The sequence below is a fragment of the Ovis aries genome, chromosome 13 (genome assembly GCF_016772045.2).
Source record: "Ovis aries strain OAR_USU_Benz2616 breed Rambouillet chromosome 13, ARS-UI_Ramb_v3.0, whole genome shotgun sequence".
NCBI classification, from domain to species: Eukaryota; Metazoa; Chordata; class Mammalia; order Artiodactyla; family Bovidae; genus Ovis; species Ovis aries.
Window position 1 is genome coordinate 408038 of NC_056066.1, and position 12197 is coordinate 420234.

Here is a 12197-nt window from a genome sequence, read left to right on the forward strand (position 1 = left end):
TGAGTTTAGTAGCTTATTCCTAACGAGTTGCATGCATTTCCTTCCCTAACAAGTACACCCCATGTTTTGCCACCTACCTGTTCTTTCTCACATCTGTGTGTGTGAGCCCAAGCAAGGCCGGTGTGGACATAGACGTGCACTTGACCTCAAAACTTGGAGTTACAGAAAAATCTGGGAGGTGGTCCATAGTCATAAACTGAGAATATATACAGACTTGTAAAATGCAGATCTTTAACTTTTGATGGGGCTATATCCCAATTAATCCATCATAAGTTGAAAATATCATAAATTTAAAATGCACGTAATACACTTAACCTACCAAATATCCTAGCTTAGCCCAGTCTACTTTAACGTGCTCAGAATGCTCACATGAACCCTGATGCTAGTTGCTGTTGTTTAGTCGCTCAGTCATGTCCAGCTGTTTTGCGACCCCATAGACTGTAGCTCACCAGGCTCCTGTGTCCATGGGATTCTCCAGGCAAGAACACTGGAGTGGGTCGCCATGCCCTCCTCCATGGGATCTTCCTGACCCAGGGATCAAACCTGAGTCTCCTGCATTGACAGGGGTATTCTTTATCACTGAGCCACCAGGGAAGCCCTCACATGAACCTACAGTTGGGCAAAATCATCTACCACAAAGCCTATTTTATAATAAGGCATTGGCTAGTTCATGTAATTTACTGACCACTACACCTGGAGAAGGGAATGGCAACCCACTCCAGCATTCTTGCCTGGAGAGTTGCAGGGACAGAGGAGCCTGGTGGGCTACAGTCCATGGGGTTGCACAGAGTTGGACACGACTGACGCAACTCAGCATGTACACAAGCACAGTGAACGTGAAGCCAGAATGGCTGTCTGGGTGCTAATGGTTGTAAGTGTATTTGGCCTGTACTCTTGTGACCGAGTGGCTGACTGGGAGCTGTGGCTCACTGGCTGCCCAGCACCATAAATGAGTATCCTACTGCACATGGCTAGCCACCCCTCCCCAAAAAAACCCAAATACAAAATTTTAAATATGGTGTTCACTGAACGTCTATCACTTTTGCATCACTGTAAAGCTAAAAAGTTACTAAGCCAAAGCATCTTAAGCCATGGACTGTCTGTACAACCTTAAGAGAAGACACCTGGGCAGTCAGTCTCCCCCCACAGTTTCTACATCAGCTCATTATTGATTAAAACTCCAGGACCAGAAACAAACCTTTGCATTCACAATTAGAGATAAGGCAATACAAGCAAATATCTCTGAGAAGGGGGAGTATATAGGGTTAAAGTCCTGTGTGTGTGTGTGTGTGTGTGTGTGTGTGTGTGTGTGTGTGTGTGTGTGTGTGTGTTCTCAGTCACTCACTGTTGTCTGACTCTTTGCTGAGCCCACTAGGCTCCTCTGTCCATGGAATTTTCCAGGCAAGAATACTGGGATGAGGTGCCATTTCCTATTCCAAGGGATCTTCCCGACCCAGGGATCGAACTTGTGTCTTTTGGGTCTCTTGCATTGGCAGATGGATTCTTTACCACTAGCACCACCTGGGAAGCCCCAGCTAAAGTCCTGCTGCTGCTGCTGCTAAGTCACTTCAGTCATGTCCGACTCTGTGTGACCCCATAGACGGCAGCCCACCAGGCTCCCCCATCCCTGGGATTCTCCAGGCAAGAACACTGGAGTGGGTTGCCATTTCCTTCTCCAATGCATGAAGGTGAAAAGAGAAAGTGAAGTCGCTCAGTCGTGTCTGACTCTTAGCGACCCCATGGACCGCAGCCTACCAGGCTCCTCCGTCCATGGGATTTTCCAGGAAAGAGTACTGGAGTGGGGTGCCATTGCCTTCTCCGAGTTAAAGTCCTACTAATATGTAAATGATTGATATGATTGGAAAGGAAAAGTTGATAGGAGGACCTGGAAAAAAAAAGAGTGCCAGAGACAGGAAGTACATGTCAAAGCAATCTGGGGCATACCAAACAAATGCTTGGGTTACTTCATAATTTTCCCCAGTGATGACCCTAAACCAGTCCCAAGATTAGTGACTGATCAAAGAAGAGAGCATGAGAGCTGGCCAAAATTTAAAGAAAGGTTCTTATGGGAACAGCTAGCAGTGGAAGGAGCTGTTATCAGAGTCTAAATTTCTGTTTTTCTTCTTTAGTCCATTAGAGAAGAGAAAACAGGAAAGTTTGGGGCTACTTGTATTTTATACGCTATTGTATTTCACCAATAGATATTTGCTAGTTATTATAAAGTAATCAGAATTTTATAATACTTTAGTTTTAATCATAAAATACATTGACCACCTAAAAAGGCATGAAAGTGAAAGTGAAAGTGGAGTCATGTCCAACTCTTTGCGACCCCATGGACTGTAGCCTATCAGGCTCCTCCATCCATGGGATTTTCCAGTCAAGAGTGCTGGAGTGGATTGCCATTTCCTTCTCCAGGGGATCTTCCCGACCCAGGAATTGAACCCAGGTCTCCCGCATTGCAGGCAGACGCTTTTACCGTCTGAGTCACCAGGGAAGCCCTTAAAAAAAAAAAAAAGGCATATAAAGTAAAAATGTATTTTTGACAAGCCTTATGATAAGTCAAATTCCTTATAATCATAGTATCTATTTTTTTTTTAATTAGTCGAAGTACTTCTTGATTAAAACCATTCACTGTGGGACTTCCTTGGAAGTCCAGTGGTTAAGAATCTGCCAGTGCAGGGGACATGGGTTCCATCCCTGGTCTGGGGTGATTCCACATGCTGTAAGGCAAGTAAGCCTGAGGGCCACAACTGCTGAGCCCACACGCCACAGCGACTGGAGCCCAAGCACCCTAGAGCCTGTGCGCTGAACAAGAGAAGCCACTGCAGCAGGAAGACCGCGCACTGCAAGCAGAGAGGAGTGGCCCCACGCTCACGGCAACCAGAGAAAGCCCGCACACAGCAGCGAAGACCAGCTCAGCCATGGACAAACCAATAAAAAGAATCTGCCTTTCCCAGAAAGATGTTAGAGAGGTGGGCGCAGGATTATGTAACACCGCTAATCTGCAAGAATACAGAGAATGTGAGTGGCCCCAACGCACGCAACAGTCATGTCTGACGAGGAAGCAGCGCACCAGAGAGATGTTAAGAGGTGGGGAGTTCAGCCATGGACAAAACCAATAAAAAAAAAAAAAGAATCTGCCTTCCAACGCAAGGGACTAGGGTTGACACCTGCTCGGGGAACTAAGATCCCACATGCCACACCTAGGGAAAGCCTATGTGCTGCGACAAAGACCCAGTGCAGCCAAACCAAAGAATTTTAGATAAAACAAAAACTAGTCACTGTTACCAGATCTTTTCAGTGCTCATCAATCTCACTTTGGACACTATCATTCAAGGGGGAGGGGGACGCGACAATGAAAAAAAAAAATCAGAAACCTTAACTTACAAGTAACTGAATAAAATGTACTCACGTATGAATGTTCCCAGATTTCCTCTCGGCCTGTTTCTGCACAGTCCATATTTCTAACTAACATACTATGAGACTTCTTTCCTTTGGGGATGGGTTATTAGAATGACAGAGAAGCCAGACCAGAGTGGTGAGGGCCAGGGGAAGGACCAGCCCACGATGCTGCGGTGATCTCTAAAACAAGGAGTCAGTGGGGGGCACATGGAGACAGTTCAGACTGTAACTGCCTTTCCAGCTCTCACACTGTATAACTGCTGGAAAGAACTGGGGAATGAAGAAAGGGGGTCTGGTGAGTGGTGTTATGAGTTCTGAATTGCATCCCCTGTGATTTTTCTTTGAGAGACAACATGAAAATTGGTATTCATCTTTAAAATTACTTTGGGCAGTGCTACGAGCTACTCTGTAGAAACTGAGCTACGTGGGGACCCAGGATGATTAGGGAAGAAATTTTTATGGGATATAATTATCACTACAGTAAATCAGAAATAACCCCAAATGCCTCACAATAGTGAATCAGCTCCACAACATAAGAGAAAATATGGCATTAAGGACTCATGGGGGCTTTGGGAGTGAGGCCATTCAGAGTCTCACTAAGAATCTCTTAATTTCTTCCTTTATACATTGATTGAATAATTATGTCTAAATTTAGAGTTACTGGGAAGATTAAATAAATGAAAATATGTATAAAATTCCTAAAAGAGTGTATGACTCATTGTACTCATGGTAGCTAATATTATAAACAGTGGTCCCCAAACTTTTTGGCACCAAGGACCAGTTTCATAGAAGAGAATTTTTCCACAGACTGGGGGAACAGGCAGGGAGGGATGGCTTCGGGGTGATTCAAGCGCATTGCATTTTATGTAGTTCAGTTGCTCAGTCATGTCCGACTCTGCAAGTCCACAGGCTGCAGGACGCCAGACTTCCCTGTCCTTCGCCATCTGCTGGAGCTGGCTCACACTCACCGCCATTGGGTCAGTGATGTTCTCCCACCCTCTGGTCCTCTGTCATCCCCTTCTCCTCCTGCCTTTAATCTTTCCCAGCATCAGTCTTTTCTAATGAGTCGGCTCTTCGCATCCAGTGGCCCAAGTATGGCGTTTCAGCTTCAGCATCAGTCCTTCCAATGAATATTCAGGACTGACTTCCTTTAGGATTGACTGGTTTGATCTCCTTGCAGTTCAAGGGACTCTCAAGAGTCTTCTCCAACACCACAGTTCAAAAGCAGTAATTCTTCATCGCTCAGCCTTCTTTATGGTTCAACTCTCACATCCATACATGACTACTGGAAAAACTACAGCATTACATTTATTGTGCACTGTATTTCTAATGTGATGCCACTGCTGATCTGATGAGAGGTACCAATCGGTCTGTGACCCAGAGGTTGGGGACCCCTGTTATAAAATATCATCAGTTCAGTTCAGTTCAGTCACTCAGTCGTGTCCGACTCTTTGCGACCCCATGAATCGCAGCACACCAGGCCTCCCTGTTCATCACCATCTCCCGGAGTTCACTCAGACTCACGTCCATCAACTCAGTGATGCCATCCAGCCATCTCATCCTCAGCCGTCCCCTTCTCCTATTGCCCCCAATCCCTCCCAGCATCAGAGTCTTTTCCAATGAGTCAACTCTTTGCATGAGGTGGAAACTACTGGAGTTTCAGCATTAGCATCATTCCTTCCAAAGAAATCCCAGGGTTGATCTCCTTCTGAATGGACTGGTTGGATCTCCTTGTAGTCCAAGGGACTCTCAAGAGTCTTCTCCAACACCACAGTTCAAAAGCATCCATTCTTCGGCGCTCAGCCTTCTTCACAGTCCAACTCTCACATCCATACATGACCACTGGAAAAACCATAGCCTTGACTAGACGGACCTTAGTCGGCAAAGTAATGTCTCTGCTTTTGAATATGCTATCTAGGTTGGTCACAACTTTTCTTCCAAGGAGTAAGTGTCTTTTAATTTCATGGCTGCAGTCACCATTTGCAGTGATTTTGGAACCAAAAACAATAAAGTCTGACACGGTTTCCACTGTTTCCCCATCTATTTCCCATGAAGTGATGGGACCAGATGCCATGATCTTTGTTTTCTGAATGTTGAGCTTTAAGCCAACTTTTTCACTTTCTTCTTTCACTTTCATCAAGAGGCTTTTAGTTCCTCTTCACTTTCTGCCATAAGGGTGGTGTCATCTGCATATCTGAGGTTAGTGATATTTCTCCTGGCAATCTTGCTTCCAGCTTGTGTTTCTTCCAGTCCAGCATTTCTCATGATGTACTCTGCATAGAAGTTAAATAAGCAGGGTGACAGTATACAGCCTTGATGTACTCCTTTTCCTATTTGCAACCAGTCTGTTGTTCCATGTCCAGTTCTAACTGTTGCTTCCTGACCTGCATACAGATTTCTCAAGAGGCAGGTCAGGTAGTCTGGTATCTCTCTCAGAATTTTCCACAGTTTATTGTGATCCACACAGTCAAAGGCTTTAGCATATTCAATAAAGCAGAAATAGATGTTTTTCTGGAACTCTCTTGCTTTTCTCATGATCCAGCGGATGTTGGCAATTTGATAGTGATGTTAAAAATAATAAGCATGAGGGGTAAATCATTAGATACACAATAATTAAATTACAAAGCATAAAGTTACCATGTTTGTACATTAAATAGGACAGGAAGCACATTTGCAAGGATTGAGGTCAGCTCAATTATTGTCATGGATGCCCAGAAGAAGAGAACAGGCTCAGATTGAAGAACGGTCATTTAGAATGAATATAAAAGAACATTAGGATTATAAAGCACTGAAGAAATCTATAAAAGAAAACATTCAAACTTTTCCTGTAGAGATTAAAAAGATAATTACATTGGTTTCTCATTTATTTCCCTGATTATAACAGTCAAAGATAATTTATATTTGGCTTTGATAGGTGTTCTTTGCCTTGGGGGTTTCTCCTTTCTAATTGTGTTTATTTAGTCTAATAGAAAATGAATTTGCATTCCTTGAACTTCTACCAGTTGAAGGTGGGTAGATGACAGAAGAATGCTTAACAGCTGGGGAAAATCCCCTCGGAATTTAAAAGGTGCTGTGAATAATCCCAAAAGTAGATAGTCCATGGAAGAATTAACTGTACACGAATTTGGTAATTGCCTGGTATCTTTCTCTTTTTTAAAAAAACTTCTAAATTGAAGCATTGTTATTTTACAATGTTTTAGGTATCTAGCATAGTGATTTATATATGTACACACACACACACACACACACACACATATTCTGTTTTAGATTCTTTTCCACTGTAGGTTATAATAAAATATTGGATATAGTTTCTTGTGCTATACAGTAGGTTCCTGGGTTTTCTTTTTCAAGTCTATTATATATATATATAGTAGTATGTATATATCTGTCCCACATCTCTTGCTTCAGCTCTTCAAGAAAAAAGAGCCATACCATCACAGCCAGGGATCTAACGTGTGAGGCAGGGGAGCAGCTAGGACCGTTTTCTTATCCTAGTCCCATGTATGATACCTCATTTTACAGTTAGTTCCTTTTTAATATTAATATCATATAATTAGTATACGACATTGTGCTATATTATTTTATGCTATACTATCTTACATGCCCATCACTGGTGACTCAGTGGAAAAGAATGCGCCTGCCAAGCAGGAGACAGGGGGTCAATCCCTGAGTCAGGAAGATCCCTTGAAGAAGGAAAGGCAACTGGCTCCAGTATTCTTGCTGGGGAAATCACGTGGACAGAGAAGCCTGATGGGTTTGCAGTCCACGGAGTCGCAAAAGACTCAGACACGACTTAGTGACTAAACAGCAACAATACTATCTTATATCATATCATAATTATATTTTATAGTTACTTTTAATGCCTTTCGGGATTTCTTGACAATAGGATTGTGAAAATCCCATTTTCAGTAGTTGTTACAAGGATTCTTGCTGCACTTTCAAGATGCGAGGACCATTGTTAGGGCATCGGCGCCACTCACCTCACACCAAATGGCAAGGAAAGGAATGTCCTCAGGCAGTGAGGTCAAGGTGAAGGAAGAGGCCGTTATTTTTTTTTTGCTTTTTGGTTATATTATCCTGGGCTTCACTGGTGGCTCAGCTGGTAAGAATCTGTCTGCAATCAGGAGACCTAGGTTTGATCCCTGGGTTGGGAAGATCCCCTGGAGAAGGAAATGGCAACCCACTGCAATATTCTTGCTTGGAAAATCCCACGGACAGAGGAACTTGGCAGGCTACAGTTCATGGAGTCGCAAAAGAGTCAGACATGACTGAGCATGCACACATGGCTAAATATGAAACACTTTTTGGATTGTCTATCATTGAATAGGTTTCACATTACCTCTTGCCCCTTACTATCCAGGTTGTTTTTAAAAGTGACTTTATTTCTAATATGAGATTGAGCTTTAAAGCCAATACTTGACTCCTACAATGAAAATCCCAAGTAATGCCAAGTTTAAAAATCAGTATCCTTCAGGATGCTTGGGGCTGGTTCACGGGAATGACCCAGAGAGATGTTATGGGGAGGGAGGTGGGAGGGGGTTCATGTTTGGGAACGCATGTACACCCATGGTGGATTCATGTCAATGTATGGCAAAACCAATACAGTATTGTAAAGTAAAATAAAGTAAAAATAAAAATAAAAAAAGAATAAATTGAGTTCGTCAAAAAAAAATCAGTATCCTTGGGCTTCCCTGGTGGCTCAGTAGTAAAGAATCTACCTGCCAACGCAGGTAACATGGGTTTGATCCCTGATCTGGGAAGATCCTACATGCAGCGGAGCAACTAAGCCCGTGTGCCACAACTAGTGAGCCTGTGTTGATCCCACACACTACAACTTAAATGAGAAGGCTCTAGAGCCCAATCTCTGCAACGAGAGAAGCCATGGCAATGAGAAGCTTGCACACCACAACTAGAGAAAAGCCTGTGCAGCGAGGAAGACTCAGCACAGCCATAAATAAAGGAAATTTTTAAAAATCTGTATGCTTACTTCTCTCCTTTTTTTTTATTGAAAATGCATTCCTTATGCTATCAATCTGTTATGTTGTTCATAAAACACACAGACAAATAAAGCCTAAAACCTAAAATGGAGAGAGAAAACTGAATAAAAATAAACTTGAAATATCCCTTTTAAACTTAATTCCTGTGGCTTTCATGGAGGTATAAAGATTACCATATGATCTAGTGAATTTATGCAATAAGTTTGTTGTTGGGCAAAAGAGAAAAATCAGTGAGTATCATTTATTCATTTAGAAAATATTTATTAAATGCCTAATAGCATCAAGCAATGTACAACAAGGAGCATGGTAAAACCATGCCTGACCCTGACCCTGTAGTTTGGCTGTTTGGAGGAGAGAGATAATTAGTGATCTTTGCAAATATCAATGACCTTTGAAATATATGCTTCTATTAATTATGGTAAAAGAAAAGAATTAACAAGATCTTTTAAAAAGTTTGAAGACCTTGAATTTTATCCAGGATGATATTAAAAATGTTTAACCAATTCTACCAACCAATCAAAACAGACAGAAGCTGGTCAGCCATACCAATGAATTCTGTGTGAACATTAGCCCTGGTTATATTAATTTAGGGATTTCCATTCATAGTAAGTAGAATGAAAATGCAAATATAGTCATTTTAAATATGTCCCTTTTTATTTTATCTATTTGCTTTTTTTATAAGTCTCTTTTTAAAGTTATTGGTAACAAAGTTAGTTTAAAAACACAAATACAATATGAGAAAAACTTAGCTAGATTTTAAATTTCAGGTATTTCTCATTTTGCCATTTTTAGTGAATTTATTTTATAAAATTTTATTGTTATTTTGAATAGATATTACCTTCACATGATTAAAAATTCAAAAGACACAAAAGGCTCTCCAGGTAAGAGTCTCTTCCACCCTTTAGACAGTTTTCTTGTCTGAAGGAAATCAATATTGCCCCTTTTCTTGTAAAAGTAAAGTGAAGTCGATCAGTCATGTCCAACTCTTTGCGACCCCACGACTGTAACCTGCCAGGCTCCTCTGTCCATGGGGTTTTCCAGGCAAGAATACTGGAATGGGTTGCCATTTCTTTCTCCAGGGGATATGTAAAGTCTTCCAGAAACACTGTGTACATGACTTTTTTTTTTTTCCTTCTTTAGGTTAGTAAATATCTTTAGACTGGAGCTTGTAGACCAGCACAGAAAAGAAGTGGTGACTAAATCAGACAAACAAGAACAGTAAGATACAGAGCTTTATTATGGATTGAATGTTTATGTCACCCCTAATTCCTAAATTGAAACCCTAACCCTGTGGTAATGACCCAGGGAGGTAGGTGGGGCCTTTGAGAGGATTAGGTCATGAGGAGAGCATTCATATATGGGATTGCGAGCATCCATGCTCAGTCGCTCAGTGTGTCTGACTCTTTGTGACCCCATGGATTGTAGCCCACCAGGCTTCTCTGTTGATGGGATTTCCCAGGCAAGAATACTGGAGTGGGTTGCCACTTCCTACTCCAGGGGCTCTTCCTGACCCAGACAGCGAACCAGAGTTTCCTGATTGGCTGGCGGATTCTTTACCATTGAGCCACCAGGAAAGCCCTCATGAATGGGTTTAGTGTCCTTTATTAAAGAGACTACAGAGTGACCTCTTAGCCCTTTTGTCATGTGAAGACACACGGAGAGTCTCTGAGCCAGAAGGCAGGTTCCCACCAGACACTGAGTCTGCTAGCACCTTGATCTGGGACTTTCCAGCCTCTAGACCTATGAGAAACACATTTTCTGCTGTTTATAAGCCCCGCCCCCACCAGTGTTTCATTATAGCACCTGAGATGGACTAAGACATATGGGAAAATGAATCTCAGTAACTTACAGGGTAGGATATTCTGTCTACTGCCATATTCTGGGGCAAAGATGCTCCCTTAAAAGGAAAGAAGGCTTTGACTGTATGCTTTAAAGATGGACTATTTCAAGTTCATTATATACATCTAGAGTTAAAGAAATCAAAGCATAGTTTTTTAAAAGGGATCCGGATTTGTTTTTTTTTTTTTAATTAAGGTACAATTCATACACCATACCACCCAGCATTTTCGTATATTCACAAGGCTGTAAAGCCAGCACTACTGTCTAATTTCAGAACGTTTTCATTACACCCCAAAATAAATTCCATACCCATTACAGTCAGTCACTCCTCCCCTGCTCCCTGACCCCTAGAAACCACTCATCTATTTTCTGTCTGTATGGATTTGTCTATTTTGAATATTTCATATAAATGGAATCATATACTAGATGGCTTCGGTGTCTGGTTTCTTTCACTCAACATACTATGTTCAAAGTTTATCTGTGTTGTAGCATATATCAGTACTTCATTCTTTTTTCTTGCCCGTGCTTTTTAAAATTTAACCATTTTTAAGCGTACAGTCCAGTGACGTGATGCACACGCACACTGGTGCAACATCCCCACCATCCGTCTGCAGAACTGTTTTTAAAACTCAAGCTGAAACTCTACCTGTTAAACAACCCGTAAAATAGAGGTTCTTCGTAACCTCTATTTTACTTTCTTTCTCTGTGAATTTGCCTATTCTAAGAACTTCATAAAAGTGGAATCAAACAATATTGGTCCTTTAGTGTCTGGTTTATTTCACTTAGCACAATGTCTTCAAAGTTCATTCATGTGAGTAGCTTGAAACAGATACTATTCCATTGTTTGCCTAGACCCCATTTTGTTTATCCATTTCTCAGCAAATGGATGTTTGGGTGTTTACATTTTTGACAATTATGAATAATGCCACTATGAACATTAGTGTACACATTTTTGTATGACCATGTTTCCAGTTCTCTTGGGTGGAAAGAGACTCTCAATGAGACTGTAGAGGAATCTGATGAGTAATACACATTAGCCAGAGATGGACAGAGTAAGTCTCCTCATACAAACATTTGAGTTTCGAACTTTCAAAGATGCGAATGTGTGTTCGCATGTCCAGTCACATCAGTTCATATGCCTGGCGTGCATGGTCATGTGTGTCCATCCTCTACAGGCGGCTGTGCTTTGTGTACTTTACAGTACAGTAGAGCAGTTTTTTTTTAATTTCAAGCCCAGGATGTCTGGAAGCAAGCTTACAAACAGCGGGGTGTAGCCAGTTGTGTTAGTTGGGTACCAAGGCTGACTGTGTTGGATTTATGATCAAATTGGACCTATGAATTGGCTTTTGGAACAGAACTCATTCATACAGAGTGGATTTACTATGGTCCTCACTTTCATGCACAGCAATGAAAATCCAGCACAGTCAAAAATAAAATAAATTTTAAAAAGACATCATTAAAGATCAATCACTAAATATTGCCAGTCTTTTCCATTTTATCAACTGAGACAGATTTTGTACCTGAAAGGGTAACTTTATTTATAACTTGGGCAAACTTTCCTTTTTCTCAGTTTCTCCATGTGAGACAATTCATCTTAGAGAATACATAATTTTTTAAAGGCAAGAAATAAGAAAAGAATGGAACTATAAAGTGAAATCATTTTTGAAATATGAAAGGCGGTGACAAAACTGACAAAGGAAAAATAGGAAAACGGACAATCTCCCTCCAAACATTTCAGCATTACTAGTATTAGAACTTGTGAAATTTATGAGTGAGTAGCTCTGTTTTTTTATTTCATGAGTTCACATACCAGTGGGTGTACATTACATATATGTTTGCATATGTGCACCTCTGGGCTTAGAGCTCAGTGTTTATCTGTATAGGTTTGTTGTTATATACCATTGAGGACAGAAGTTATGTCCTATTCACCTTGACTTCTCCACTGCAGAGTGCTGTATG

At 41.4% G+C, this 12197-nt stretch overlaps 1 long non-coding RNA gene across 1 annotated transcript in view; it reads right to left on the reverse strand.

Annotated features, from left to right (window-relative positions):
- Positions 1 to 12197, reverse strand: part of LOC114117542 (uncharacterized) — a 28158-nt gene that overhangs the window by 2945 nt on the left and 13016 nt on the right. The window lies entirely within an intron of this gene.